Here is a 14,917-nt window from a genome sequence, read left to right as displayed (position 1 = left end):
TGATGCTACGGTGTGAGTACCTTTGCTTTGAAAATGCGTCCATAAATTTGAACTTGAGGTCACTTCTACTCTGTATAATGCTAAAATGGCCCATCAAAAGAGGTGGACCACCAATGCATGTCAAACCAGCACGATCACAGCCCGCCACTTGTACAAGGTGGGGCCCGCCTGACGACTTGCCTGCGTCCAACTACTGCAACTTTAGCCTCAACATTCCTCAAATCCCAATTCATGCTACTATGAAACACCCATTTGAGCTGTGGATTCCAATCTCAAATCCCAATTCATGCTACCATGAAACACCCATTTGAGCTATGGATTCCAATCTCAAATCCCAATCCATGCTACCATGAAACACCCATTTGAGCTGTGGATTCCAATCTCAAAGTATGTTCTCTCCTGCTTCAATTGGAATTGCGAAAAAACAGAAACGGAAACAGATTCTACATATATACACAAACCACAAAAGCCTGCATACGTTTTACCTTTTCTTTCATTAACACCAATCAAACATCAAAACACTTACTTGCCTAGATAGCAATCACACCCGCTTCTCACCCGGGAGATAAGACGGCGACCCGCCCTCGACCTGGTTCTTCTTTCGATTAAAGAGGCCACTGAGGTTGGGTAAAAGTGATTTTTTCACCACCGCACCTTTCTCCGCCTTATGGTTCCTTGCTTTCTCCACCTTATGGTTCCCGCTCCTGCCTGTCTTCTCTTCCACATTTGGCTTCACAATCGTAGCCTGTACCAGGCCAGTCTTCTCTTGCATGTTTGGCTTTATACTCGTAGCCGAAGATGCCATCGTAGACATCTGTTGTCTCAGCCAGTATCCGGGAAGCCACTTCTGCCGCCCTCTTTTGCTCCCGCTAGCGCCACCTTCGGAGCTCTCCCTCCACCGCCCTCTTCGCGGCTTCAGTCATCTCAGCCCGCTTCAATGCCTCTGCGTGGCCGCCTCCATCTCTTCGATCTCCTTCTGGGCTGCCTCCAACCTCTTCAATAATTCGTTCTCGCTGGCCTTCACGGCTTCCACCTGAGCAATTGCAGCATCCACCTTCATTTCTGCCAACGTGTTGGACTCCTCAACCTTCCGACTCAGGGACCCCTGCTCCTCCGTTGAGATCGTGATCTGGGCACCTGACTCTGATGTTGATTGTCGGGCCGCGTTCCTTTTCTCGGACAAGATCTTGATCTGATCCAGCGCATTCGTTTCTGCAGCCTTTGCTTCTTCCACCTCTTTCAGCGCAACACGTAGATTCTTCTCTGCTTCTTCTAAGGCTTAGACTCAGATGATAGCTGCTGGAGGGTCGAGATCAGTTCATCATACGCGCCCCGTGCTTTCACCTCTGCAGCAATGGCCGTCTCGAGCTCCATCTTGCTTTTCTGGAGCCTGACGTGCAGATTCCCAGCTACATTTTCTTCTTCTGCTTCCTTCTCTTTCAGCTCCAAATGCTTTTTCTTTACAATCTCAAGCTCCTGCTTGAGGGACTTTAACATATTCTTAAGAGAGCTCTCCTCGTCTGCGAGTTTCTGCAGTGTCTCTTTCGCATCATCAAGATCAGACGTTATCGCTTTCACCGCATCAAGATCAGAATTTTTGGCATTCTCAATCTCTTTCTGCAAGGCTTCAATCTCAGCAGCCGTTTCAGCCAGCTTCTTGTCAAGGTTCCTGCCCATTTCAGGATCAAATTCTTTCTTCAAAGACTCCAATTTCATCTGGGTTTCTTCTATTGCACGTCTTGCGCTCTGCCGCTCAGCATCTTTTTCTGAAAGGATCTTTGCATGCTCTTCTTGGGGTTGCACAGAGGCCAGCTTCACATGCACCAGCGACTCCTGCGCAGCTGCAATCTCTTTCGAGAACTCGCCTATCCTCTCCTTATTAGCTTCTGTCGCATGCTTGGAATTTTCTTCTTGCTGGAAGGCGGCGGCCCGCGCATTCATGGATGCCTCAAAATCCTGACGGATCTTCCTGAGTTCCTGTTTGGCTGCATCTAGCTCAGTAATGGTAGCTGCATATTGTTCCCTTGCACTGTCCAGTTCCTGTTCCCATGAACCACTGTTTACGGTGGAAGCACCTGTGTTCACGTTTTCAAGCTGCTTGGTCTGATTCTTGGCAGATTCTGTCGCTTTGATTGCTGATTCCTTCGACTCGTTCACAACTCTAAGCTTGTGGGTGAGATCTTCAACTGTTCTTTTAGCTTTTTCGAGCTCCACTAGTGCTTGGTTCTTTGTAGTCTCAGCATTCTTCGGATGTTCCTTCAACTTGTGCAGCTCTTTCTCAGCCAAGTGAAGCTGTCTCCTTCGCCAATACTCTCTGCAAACAACAGGGCACTTGTTAACGAAGAGTTCAGAGCAAACATTACCATCGAGGTTGAGAAGCCAAAGTCCTCCAATCACACATTCCTGCATGCAGGGTCCAGGTGTTCATAAAAAAAAAAAAAAAAAAACGCTGTTCGGATCCTCATCTGGGCAAAACAGTTCAAATGTGTATGAATGGTTCCAAAACTAACACATTCAATGCATATATGCGACCCACCAAATGACCGGACCTACGTATTTTTGGTCCACAGGACAAGCGCGGAGGGGTTCACTTTATGCAGAGTCCAGATCCCGCAGATATGCCACATTGACTTGTCATGGCACGACTAAGAACTGGAAGCCTACTACAGCAGATAGCCTTGATAGGCTTCCATTAAAGCTATCCCAATGGAGACCAAATAGAATGTATAGATCCTTGTGAACAAGAAATAGAAAATACAAGGAATTCAACAGCAATATGATCCTTCGTATGGTTGATGGAAGTGTTAAGTGGCAACAGATTGGAATGCGGGAGCTGGAAAGTGACTGTTCCAAAACATTAGCAAGTATAAACAGCTACGGAGATGGAGCATAAGTTTGATTCCAAGCACTATTTGAAATGGGAGTGAAAGCTTGTTAGAAGGATTATGCAACTATGCATTTTATGTCCAGAGAGAGTGGTTGGGCTTATAAAACGAACATCAAGTAGCTTCCAAAAAATATCATTGTCGTCGTTTCAGAAATAAATGCCTTAGATTTATAGGTTACCTATGTAGAGAGAGCCTTTGATCTCTTTGTTGGGGATTTTGAACTGCGAAATCACACAAATCTAAATCTAGGATAACAATCTAATGACACCAAGCACACACAAGAGAACACAGATTTAACGTGGAAAACCCTCGCGGGAAAAAATCACGGCACAAAGCGACAGATCTCCACTATGAAAATAGAAATTACAAAGAGAGAAGACTTACTCAATTCGAACACCTCGAATCTCACCCTCGCTACACCCTTTAAAAACTCTAAAATCCTTTTAGGAACCCTTGAAACTCCTTTAGAAAGCCTTAGAATACCTTTCAATCCCGCATACACCCCTTTATATAAGTTTAGAAAAAAGTAGAATCGGAATAGGAAACAAAAAATGAAAAATCTGCGTAACATCTTCGATGCCATCGAAGGTCCATCGATGTCATCGAAGACAGACCAAAACTGTCTAGCGACCAGGGGTGAAAAATTCTGTGAATTATCGACGGCATCAAGCAACCGCTGATGTCATCGACAACTGGCTTCGATGTCATCGAAACCATGTCGATATCATCGACAGACCACCAAACAGACTTAATACATCTGTCGATGTCATCAGAAACTCTGTCGATATCATCGACAGACCACCAGACTGATTTAAGACATCTGTCCATAACAATCTCCACCATGTCTTCAATCTTCATCTGTGTAACTTCTTGTCCTCTTATATTATCTATATATCATATCATAGCTTCTCTTGCACACTCCGTCTTTCTTTTATGCCATCACCAAGCCCAGAGAAGTTACACAGAACTTGAACTTCTCAACAGGAATGATCTACGTGAGCATGTCTGCCGGATCAAAATCCACGTACGTGCTCAACCATCTTTGTTCCCGTCTTCTCAAAAGGAAAGACGTAGTCTTCTTACCATCTCACCGCTACCCAATATGCTTGCCAGGGTACTTGCTCACAACATTGATAGCCTGTAAAATAACCGGTCTAATCCAGACCATGGCATACACTGCCAACCGTATTCGAAATAAGGCTCATGAGATATCCTGCTTTTCCTCATCTGTTTTGGGACATGTCTTGAGGAAAACTTGAGGAGAGACGCGTAGGGAATGCTCTCCGACTTTACTTGGCCCATCACATCCTTGATCAATACCTACACACAATTTATTCCTCATGTGATTATCAAAGCCTACTCCTCTTTCAGTCTCAATGCCGAGAACCATCTTTGCAGCCCCCTGATCCTTCATCCTGAATGTCCCACTTAACCGAGTCTTTAGTACATTGATTTCAGACATGTCATGATTGGCGATCTACATGTCATTAATTCCTGACTCATCATGAAGGAATTAAACTACTGTCTAGGCGACAGATCGAACCGCGACCTCCTGCAAAGTCTTTTCTCAGCCTTTTTAACTTCGAACCGCTCTGGTTGCTTCATGTAGATCTGCTCTTTACTTTCCCTTATAGAAGTGCAGACTCCACATCTATCTTTCCAGCTCGAGATCACATAGGCCAACCAGTGCCAATCACGCATCTAATAGACACCTGCTATACCGTCGACGCGAATATCTCTAAGAAGCCGATCCCTTCTCTCTGAGCATAACCCTTCATATCAACCTCACTCTATATCTATGTTGTATCCTCCTGAAGATCCACCTGCATCCAACCGCTCTCTGGCCCACTGGAAGCTCCACCCACTCCCATATGTCGGTCTGGTAAAATGAATCCATCACATCGCCCATAGTCACCTTCCACTTCTCAGCACCAAGCTCACCTAAAGCCATTAGAATATAAGATGAATCTCCTGCGATATTGGAGTCGTCCTTGTACCACGCCGATATCCTACGATCATGCCGTGTGATTCTTCTCACAGGTAGCTGCTCCACCTGCTCTGTATCCCTATCCGCACGTCTCAGCCTTCCTGCCCTGCCCGCTCATGTGGTCTTGCCCAACATGCCACACACATGTAGAGGTGGAATTTGCTACATCCACTGCAGCTTCACCTTTTGAAGTGCTCCCGATCAACCTATACAAGTTACTGAGTTATTGCACTTTCATAATTACCCGTGCCCCCTTAAATACCTTAAGAGCACTATCAATACCTATGTACTTACATCCTTTTGTCTCAAGTACACCAAGAGAAATTAGATTCTGCTTCAAATCAGAAACGTGTCTGACATCAGTCAGGGTGCGCTCCACCCCATCAAACATCTTGATGCGCACCGTACCAGTAGCCATAACATTACAGGCAAAGCCATTGCCCATAAACACATGTCCACCATCGCACTCCTTGTAGTTGGTGAACCAACTCCGATGAGGAGTCATGTGAAAAGATGCCCCTGTGTCTAGCATCCACTCGTCCTTACGATCATCGTATGACTACTTGATAGTAGACACAGACAAAACATCACCATCACATCCATTCAATCCATCTGACGTGACAACATTGGCCTCCCTGTACGAAGCCTCAAAATCTTCTTTCTTCGATTTAGGATTTTCACAATCCTTCTTCACATGTCTTTCCTTTCCACAATTTCAGTACTTTACCTTTCCTTTGCCCTTGCCATTGGATTTGGATCTATAACCTGAAGAACCCGTACCTTGTTCAGAATTCCTACCCATTGTAAACAGTGCATCAGAAGATGTCCCCATATCGCCGTTTAGCTTTCTCATAGCCTTCCCTTGAAGGGTCAAGATAACAGTGTCGACACTTAGGGTTTTATTCGTGTTGCACATGGTGTCCTTGAATAACTTATACGACGCCGGAAGAGAATTCAGCAACATACATGTTTATTCTTCATCTTTTATCACTTCCTCCATATGCAGCAATTTGCAAACTAATTTATTAAAATTGCTGATGCGAGCCTCCAGATCTCTACCCTCTGCCATCTTCAAGTTATACCACTGTCGCTTAAAGTGTAGGTGATTTTCAGAGAATTTTTTCGCATAAACTTCCTCTACTTTCGCCCATAACTTAGCCGCAGTTTTCTCCTTCATGACGTTGTAGAGAACCTCATCCGTGAGACATAAACGGATCGATGATAAAGCCTTCTTATTAAGAGTATTCCATTCATCATCACTCATAGTAGACTTTCGCTCCTCAAAAGCACCATCTTTGCCTTGCTTGATTAAGGAACTCATTATCTTGATCTTCCATAACTCAAAATTATTTTTCTTGGAGTACTTCTCAATCTCATACCTGATGCTCGCCATTATTACTAATCCCTCAGATTCAGATTTGTGCCCCAACGATTGCTTTGATACCACTTGTTGGGGATTTTGAACTGTGGAATCACACAGATCAAAATTTAGGATAGCAATCCAATGACACCAAGCACACATAAGAGAACACAAATTTAAAGTGGAAAACCCTTGCGGGAAAAAACCACGGCACAAAGCGACAGATCTCCACTATAAAAATAGAAGTTACAAAGAGAGAGGACTTACCCGATTCGAACAACCTCAAATCTCACCCTCGCTACACCCTTTAGAAACCCTAAAATTCTTTTAGGAACCCTTAGAACTCCTTTGGAAAGCCTTAGAATACCTCTCAATCCCACATACATCTCTTTATATAAGTTTATAAAGAAGTAGAATCGTAATAGGAAACAAAAAATGAAAAATCTGCATTTCCGCAGAAAATTTACGTAACATCTTTAATGCCATCGAAGGTCCATCGATGTCATCGAAGACAGACCAAAACTATCCAGCGACCAAGGGTGAAAATTTATGTGAATTATCGATGGCATCGAGCAACCGTTGATGTCATCGACAACTGGCTTCGATGTCATCGAAACCCTGTCGATATCATCGACAGACCACCAGACAGATTTAAGACATCTGTCGATGTCATCGGAAATCCTGTCGATATCATCGACAGATCACCAGACAGATTTAAGACATCTGTCCATAACACTCTTCACAGTAGATTTCTTAGCTGAGAAGGCTCCTTCACCAAATAAGCTAACAACAGCTTTAACAGATTCAAATGGTGCTCTAGTGTCTATCTCTCCGACCTCTACTTTCAGAGAATCAGTAGCATTTTCGTGAGCTTTTAGGCCCATATTGTCTTTTTTCTTTTTGAAGCCTGTCTGCTGAAAGCCTAAATCAGGTCAGGAATAATAGCAACTGAGCAGAGATAGATAGAAGAAGAAAGAACAATGCTAATGAATTCTAGAAAACACAAAACTCAAATTGGTCAGTGTAAATTCAATTGCATCAAGGAAGAAGGGAATGCCATGCGCCGACAAGAGAATTGGAGCTAGGAGAAGAGCAAAACACCTCAAGGGAACTGAAGCACGAGGGAAGAGGAATGATATTTATACTTTTGTATCTAATGTAGCCAACTATATGTTTATGGTCACATATTTCATGTTTTCCCTATCCTGTTTTGAAGTCTAAATTATAATAGAAAACATGTCTTTAATTGCAATTTGATGTAACATGTTTTGTGTTAGATACTACTGACCAGTTGAGCACCACTTTGGCGAGTCCAAGAATCACGAGCCACACCTTGGTAAGTCCATAATCATGATTCCTACCAGCTAGCCTAATTTTTTTAACCAGATGATATAGATAACTGGGGGGCACAACTGATAGATGGCTAAAATCTTTCACCAGTGTGCAACGTTGTGATGAGAAACTGTTATTCACAACTGTTATATACAGTCTTCTGTGTTGAGGAAACCTCACCAAATGTCATTCCATGTGCCTTTATTATTATCGCAAACTCAGGGATGTTTCAACCTACGAACCATTTCAACCGTCATGTTGATATCATCGATCGATGCAATCCTTGTACTAGCAAATGAAATAGTAGAGCCCAAAGTATCTGAATAAAATATAACTCCCTCGCCAACACGAGGCAGCATGATGTATTAATTGAGTTCATCCATATACTGGTCCTCCGACAGTGGAGAATCACTATATTTGAATGTTTCTGACATTAATAATGTCAAACAATTTTGAAAAAAAAAAACTACATTCATTTGTATTTTTCAAAATTCAAATCACACCAAACACATAGAGAGCTGATAACCATCCATTTCCAAAATTTCAATGCAAGTAATGATTCGAGCATTAGTTGAGCGTTATCCAAATGTACCCTTTCTCAAGAAGAAAAATAACCAGACAATGTCTACTCGCGCGGAAGCCAAAAATTGCCATTTGAATCCAACTGAGATAATCAAGAGATTGAAAAGTAGGCCACACTTCCTTTGATATCAAGAGATTGGGGGTCACAAAAGGCCGACCTTGACACAATGGTGATAAGAGCCATCCACCATGAATTCCTGTGTAGGCATTTCATACCATTACTGATAAGAAAGATAGCTTAATCAGATAAGATTTTTTTTTTTTTTTTTTTAACGGGTCATCAACGCTGTAGCTGATCTCATCCCATATGATGCCCATATAGAATTGCATTAGGTTTATATATATATATATATATATATATATATATATATATATATAATAAATGAAGGTAGAAGCAAAGATGGGATTTCTTTGAATTAGTTGCAACAAAGATCATAACCCGAGTCATGTAACTTAGTTGCCTATTTTCTAGAAAGATTGCACTTCTTTTCTCTTTGATTTTTTTATAGCTCATACAATTACAACCAAAGTCTACCATTCAAATACATCCACATGTACTAACATGGGAATAAAGAGTGCATATAATCATAAAAATCTAGAGCATGCTTATTGTTATGGGTGAAAATAGACTGACCAATATGACCAAGTATAGGATGTCGGATTAGAGCTTGGCCCATATAACTGAGCATGACCTCTAAAGGCACAACAGTCCGAGCAACTGCTGCAGCCATCGACCTCGACTAACAAATGACCTCGAGTATTGACCCAACCTACTTTGCTATAAAGGACCGACCAAGGTGAAATAATTCGGCCCGAACTCCAAGCACGACCAATTAGCCTAGTCCCCAGGACCTCGACCCATCCGACCTTGAGGTCGACCTCGACCTGGTCGGATACCGACCACCTAAAGATCTACCAAGAGGATCTCCCCTGGATCTTTGCCGAGAATCCCGGGAAGACAGCTACGATGCTCCCAGAGTTAGAATTTGACTATGATACGATACCGGGTGGCAGATTTATTGCCATACACAACACTGCCACCAAGAGACTTATATATACATCCCCTGCCATGGGTAAAGGTATGCATAAAATCACACACAAAAATGCACATAAACCCAAGCTCTTATGTTCTACTAGATCCAAGTTCCCAACCTAACTTTGGCATCGGATGGTCATCTGCTATATGTAGCCAAGGTCTCCTTCGCTCTTTGTTTTCAGGTCCACAACAATCTAGAAAGGACATCGAGAATTCAACATCAATATTTATTATGATCGATCATTCAAAAGATATATCAATCGAATTTGGAATGACCAATAATAGTATAAGCTAAAAACATGTCATATCAAAATTCACTAACTATAAAGCTTAAACTATAAAATAAATAAATAAATAAATAAAAATGAGGCTAAAATTCTCAAATTTTACTATTGAGCACAAGATGAGGTTAAGTCCTCAATTTTTTTTTATAATGTTCACTAATGAGGTTTAATCCTCTGATTTAACTATATAGCACAATATTAAAGTTGAAATCCTCTGATTTTCAATTTAGCCCAAAGGGACCTTTTAAGGTCACATTCTCAAGGTTTATGATCTCTCAAGTCTCCCAATCTCCTCACTGTTAATTTGACTTTGATCCAAGATGTGTAAGAAAGACAGATTTGCATAAGTAGTGAATCATATCCTACAAATCGGATTTACACATTATTAGAGTGAGTATATGCACCCATTGTTGGGTTAATCTAAGAGATGAAGCTAAATTATTAATCTTAGCCCAGATTTGGGGGAAAGATCAAACTGAGCTCTATGTAATGACTCTAATTCACACATCAAAGGAGGTTTAGGGGTCTACATCTTTTCAAGAATGGGCAAGATTAGTAGAAGGATGATGAATCTTGGTGGATCAACGAGTTGACTTGGCGAGGGCTTGAAACTTGCTTCTATGTAACACCCCAGTTCTCGACCTGAGTACACTACTCGTTTCCAAAAACCTAAGTGTTATCCTTTAAAGATAAACCAAATTTCATGTGTGTGTGTGTGTGTGTGTGTGTGTGTGTGTGTGTGTGTGTGTGTGTGTATTTAGAGTGAGCATTTTAGCGGAATAGAAACAAAGTAAGTATAAGAGGGAGTCAAAATATACAAAACTAAATATTCGAGTGATTACTCAAAAACTTATACAAACAAATGTCTCATAACTAAATATTGAACAACCAAATAATAAAAGTAGAGTAAAAATTAGAGCCGCATAGCCATCTGACGCAGGGAAGGATGTGAGGTCGTGCACCATCTTCCTCAAGAGGATAACTATTCCGAATCCATGGAACTTCTCTAAACTCCTCACAAAGACTTCTCGAATCCATGAGAAAAGAAAACAGAAAATAGAAATAAATTCTAATAAATTTGAAATAGATTAATGAATAAATAAAAATGAGTTCACAACCCTTTAAATAGGGGCACCAAGCAATGGGAAAGAAATCAGAATTAAACTACAACTAAAACTCCTAGAATCCGCGACTTACTATAAATAGTAAACTTACTATTTATAGACGGTCGTGATGTCTACTAGTGCGCAAGGTTTTTGGCCAAAAATAGTAAGTGTCCTATTTGGCTTCACCAAACCATTCTCCCAATTATTCTAAGCTCTTTTCACATTGGATGCAACTCCTAAAGCCCGACGGATGAAAAGTTATAATGAAGCTAAAACTTACTATTTATAGTAAAAACGAAATTAAAACGGGGAAACGACCGTCGATCTAGGGGTATTTCGCAAACTCGGGCTGCATAACCTAGCGTAGTAGGGTTGGTTGGCTAAAGTAGCTCATTCTACCCCAAAATCATATATTTTACGTCAAATAACTCATTCCGGATTGTGAGATACGCCCGATTTAAGGTCCAATGGTCTGGATCGCTTCTGTCGTCGACCGGGCCTTTTCTGATCCATCTTGACCATGTAACTGTCCGCGACCTACTCTACATCACTATCGATCTCCCTATACGATGCATCAGAGTTAACTCGTACATCATCCACGTTTCTTGTGCACTGAATATGGTTTGATAGCGTCAATGGATATCCTAATGAGATATAACCCCCAAGATTTATCAAACATCAAGATAATTAAGCACAGTTTTCAAGAATAATATATAATGAATATTTCACAATGACCATTATAATAATGAGACAAAGTCTATCAGTTGTGCAACATAAAATAGATTTCACAATAGTAATCTTGTTTAAATGCATAGGATGCATGCATATGCTCACAGACCTGGGGATGCATATCCAGCTGACAAAAAGGTCGCCCAAGGAAAACTAGCCACCTAGTAAAGTACTCAAAGATACGCTCAAATGAGAACTAGCCACTCGAAAAAGTACTCAAAGATATGCCCTAAGGAGAAGTAGCCACCCGAAAAAGACCATGCAATGAGGACACCCAAGGTGAACTAATCTCCCAGAAAAGTACTCATAGGTATGGCCTAAGGAGGTCTAAGTACTCGGAAAAGTCCATGCAACAAGGACAACCCATAGTGGTAAGAATGCACGGGATATTGACTTAGGATCACCTAGTAAAATACTCTATGGTACAGTCCATAGTGACCTAAGGAACTCTGCGTCTTACATCGATCACTCGGTAAAGTCCGTATGCCATGAAAATATATGATTAGCCAAATTATTATTATTTCAATTTCAAACAGTCATTTTTCGAAAGTTCAAAAATTACTATGGGGGCTCATTATTAGCATAGGCCAACAACTTGGACATATTTTCTCATACCACCATCATCGACTCATGAGACTCTAACAAATAGAATGCTTAAAGGTAACATCCTCAACCAGTGACTAATTATAATTCTAAAAGTGGAACTTACCATCACAGGGTTATATAAAAATAATTCATCAAAGTCATATAAGGTAATTATTCCACAAAAGCTGTAAAGGCCGAATGTTCCAATCAATGATATGATGAGAAGAGATTATGTCCCAAAAGCCATATAGGCCTAAATGATCTACAAGATAGTAAGTCTCCAACAAACATTCTATTTAATCTATTAGACAAAGTGACCACTAGTTCAAGGACCTCCAAATATTCCATTAAGTAATCATAAATGACAAGTTAAATTACACATAATATCAATAACACATGCATATCTAAAACGTTCATTTAAAACCAAATAGATGCATTTAAATATTATCACATATCCAAATATTTGAATTTAAATCCAATCCATCAATCACTTATAAAGAACCAAAATTAATAAGAGCAATTTATCATATTAAGCAATCTATAAGATAAATAATTAAAGATGAATAAACAAGGCAAACTATCAACATGTATAAAAGCTTGAAGGGTAATCCTCACCTTATATTAGATGGTTGCAACATGAACGCTTCAATACATGAATTTAACTCGAATGGGTCAGATCAAAGTTCCATACACTTTCCTTGTTTAAGATCTTAACCTTTGGCCTTGAACTCTGACATCAAGGAAGAAGGGAATGCCATGCTTGCAGATTCTATATGAAACATCTGAAGATGAATTGCAAGACACCCCACTCACCTCCACCTCCCATCCTGAAAATTGACATGATAATACAGGCTGTAGTGTAGTTGCCTATAGGTGATCAAATCTCTGAAAATGGTACTTTTGATAAGTACCCACGTTGTCATATGGACATTTGTATAGGGTAGTTGGACTCGATTAATTGCATAGTGTAGAGCACAACACCTACAGGGTATACTATATACATGGCAAAACTCTGTTAGACCCATCGTGATAGATGAGTTTTATTCACGCCGTTTATTTACTTTGCTTAGGTTATTTTAGGGCATGATCCCAAAAATGAGGCAAGTCCAAAGCTTAAGTGATAACACCACATGAAGCAATGGGTATTGAATACTATTGAAAATTCTGAAGAAGTTTCGTATCAAGCTGATATTTGTTTTTTTTTTTCCCTTTGTCTATGCCAATGTGACCTTATGAATAGGTTGGATGGGAAATAAACATCATTGTAGGTCCTAAGAAGTTTTCGATGGTGGGCATCATTATCTCCACTGCTTTCTGTGGTGTGGTCCACTTGAGCTTTGAATCTGTTTCATGTTTTGGCTTTGTCCTAAAATGATCCGGCAAAGTAAGTGGAAGATGTGGATAAAACACATACATTATATATGGTGGGCTCACAAAGTTTTGGTCTACAACGACGGCATCAGTGGTGTTGTGTTCTACATCAAGTAATCTGAGTGAAGATCGTTTGTGTTGAAGATACATGCAATTCCTGTTTCATCCACGTCATTTCCAATGACACGGTGATTTTTTGTCTCTTGAATATATTATATACTACATAAGCTTTTAACGTATGGAACTTCTCTAGGACCCAGATCCACACTGTACATCAATTTTTCCAGATCATTCTAGAGCATGAGCTCAAAAATGAGGCATATCCAAAGCTCAAGTGGACCACAAGACAAAGAAATTAAACAGTGGGGATTGAATGAACTACTATTGAAACCTTCTTAGGGCTAATCCTAAGTTTACTTGCCATCTAACATGTTCATCGGGTCACACACACGGGCAGATGAAGGGAAAATACAAACATTAGCTTGATTAGATCTTTATATGGTTCCAAGAAGTTTTCAAAGGTATCAATCCAATTCCTACTGTTTCTTGTGGTGTGGTCCACTTGAGCTTTGGATCTACCTTGTTTTTTAGTTCATATCCTAGAATAATCTGTAAATTGGATAAATAGTGTGGATCTAAGAAATACATCACGTTGGGGTCCACATAAATTTCACACACGATTGCTTGCTGTTGTGCAGCACATTCTAGGAAGAGAAGAAAACTGAAAGTGTTGACATGTATAACTTTTGTGGCCCATCATCATGATATATATGTTAGATCCACACTGTCTATTTATTTGTGTCCCCATCATGATATATGTTTCAGATCCACACTGTACATCTATTTTTTCCATATTATTTTAGGGCATGAAGCAAAACGAGGCAGAGCCAAGTCTCAAGTGGGTTACACCATAGGAAATGATGGAAATTGAACACCTACAATTGAAAATTTCTTGGGACTACGAAAGGCTTATCAAGCCGCTATCTATGTTTTTCCTTCATCCAGAGTTGCGTTACCTTAAGAAGAGGTTAGATGTCAAATAACCCTCAAGGTGGACCCTAGGAAGGTTTCAACGATCAATCCCCGTTACTTTATGTGGTGTGATCCAATTGCGCTTTTGTTGTGCTCAATTTTAGGCTCATGCCTTAGAATGAGTTGGAAAAAATTGATGGACCATGGATCTAACACAAAAATCATAGTGGAACCTAGAGAAGTTTTACATGTTAAAAGGTGTGTTGTGAAGTATGCAATGTATTGGGGGTGGGAAAATCAATGTATTTTGTGAGCTCCGATCAGTGATGACATGCATTTATGTATTTTATCCGCATGGATCCATTTTTCAGCTCATTTGAAGGATGATATCCTAAAATTATATTTCAAAACAAATGGACGGATTAGATAGAACACAAGGGCCTCAAAAAGTCCCTTACAGGACTGTTAATTTCTAGTGGTATAGAAACCTTTTTGCTACGGATTTAAACCTACTGTTTTTTATCTATAACTAGGAACCTACGTAGTTTATATCATTGGTCATTTTTCCGGGCGTGCAAATCTGAATCTTAGGTAGACAATAGTACAGAAAAATAATGTTGACTGAAGGTCTAACATTAAGAACTTCCTAATGTCTATTCTAATGTTTATTTGCCATCCAACCTGT

At 40.3% G+C, this 14,917-nt stretch overlaps 1 pseudogene; it reads right to left on the bottom strand.

Moving 5' to 3' along the window:
• Positions 1-374: 374 nt before the first annotated feature.
• LOC131255850 (WEB family protein At5g55860-like) lies at positions 375-7,166 on the bottom strand (annotated as a pseudogene).
• Positions 7,167-14,917: the final 7,751 nt, after the last annotated feature.

The sequence above is a fragment of the Magnolia sinica genome, chromosome 9, assembly GCF_029962835.1.
Source record: "Magnolia sinica isolate HGM2019 chromosome 9, MsV1, whole genome shotgun sequence".
Taxonomy (NCBI): domain Eukaryota; kingdom Viridiplantae; phylum Streptophyta; class Magnoliopsida; order Magnoliales; family Magnoliaceae; genus Magnolia; species Magnolia sinica.
The sequence above is the reverse complement of the archived record's forward strand: the minus strand, read 5'-3'. Positions and strand labels throughout refer to the sequence as shown.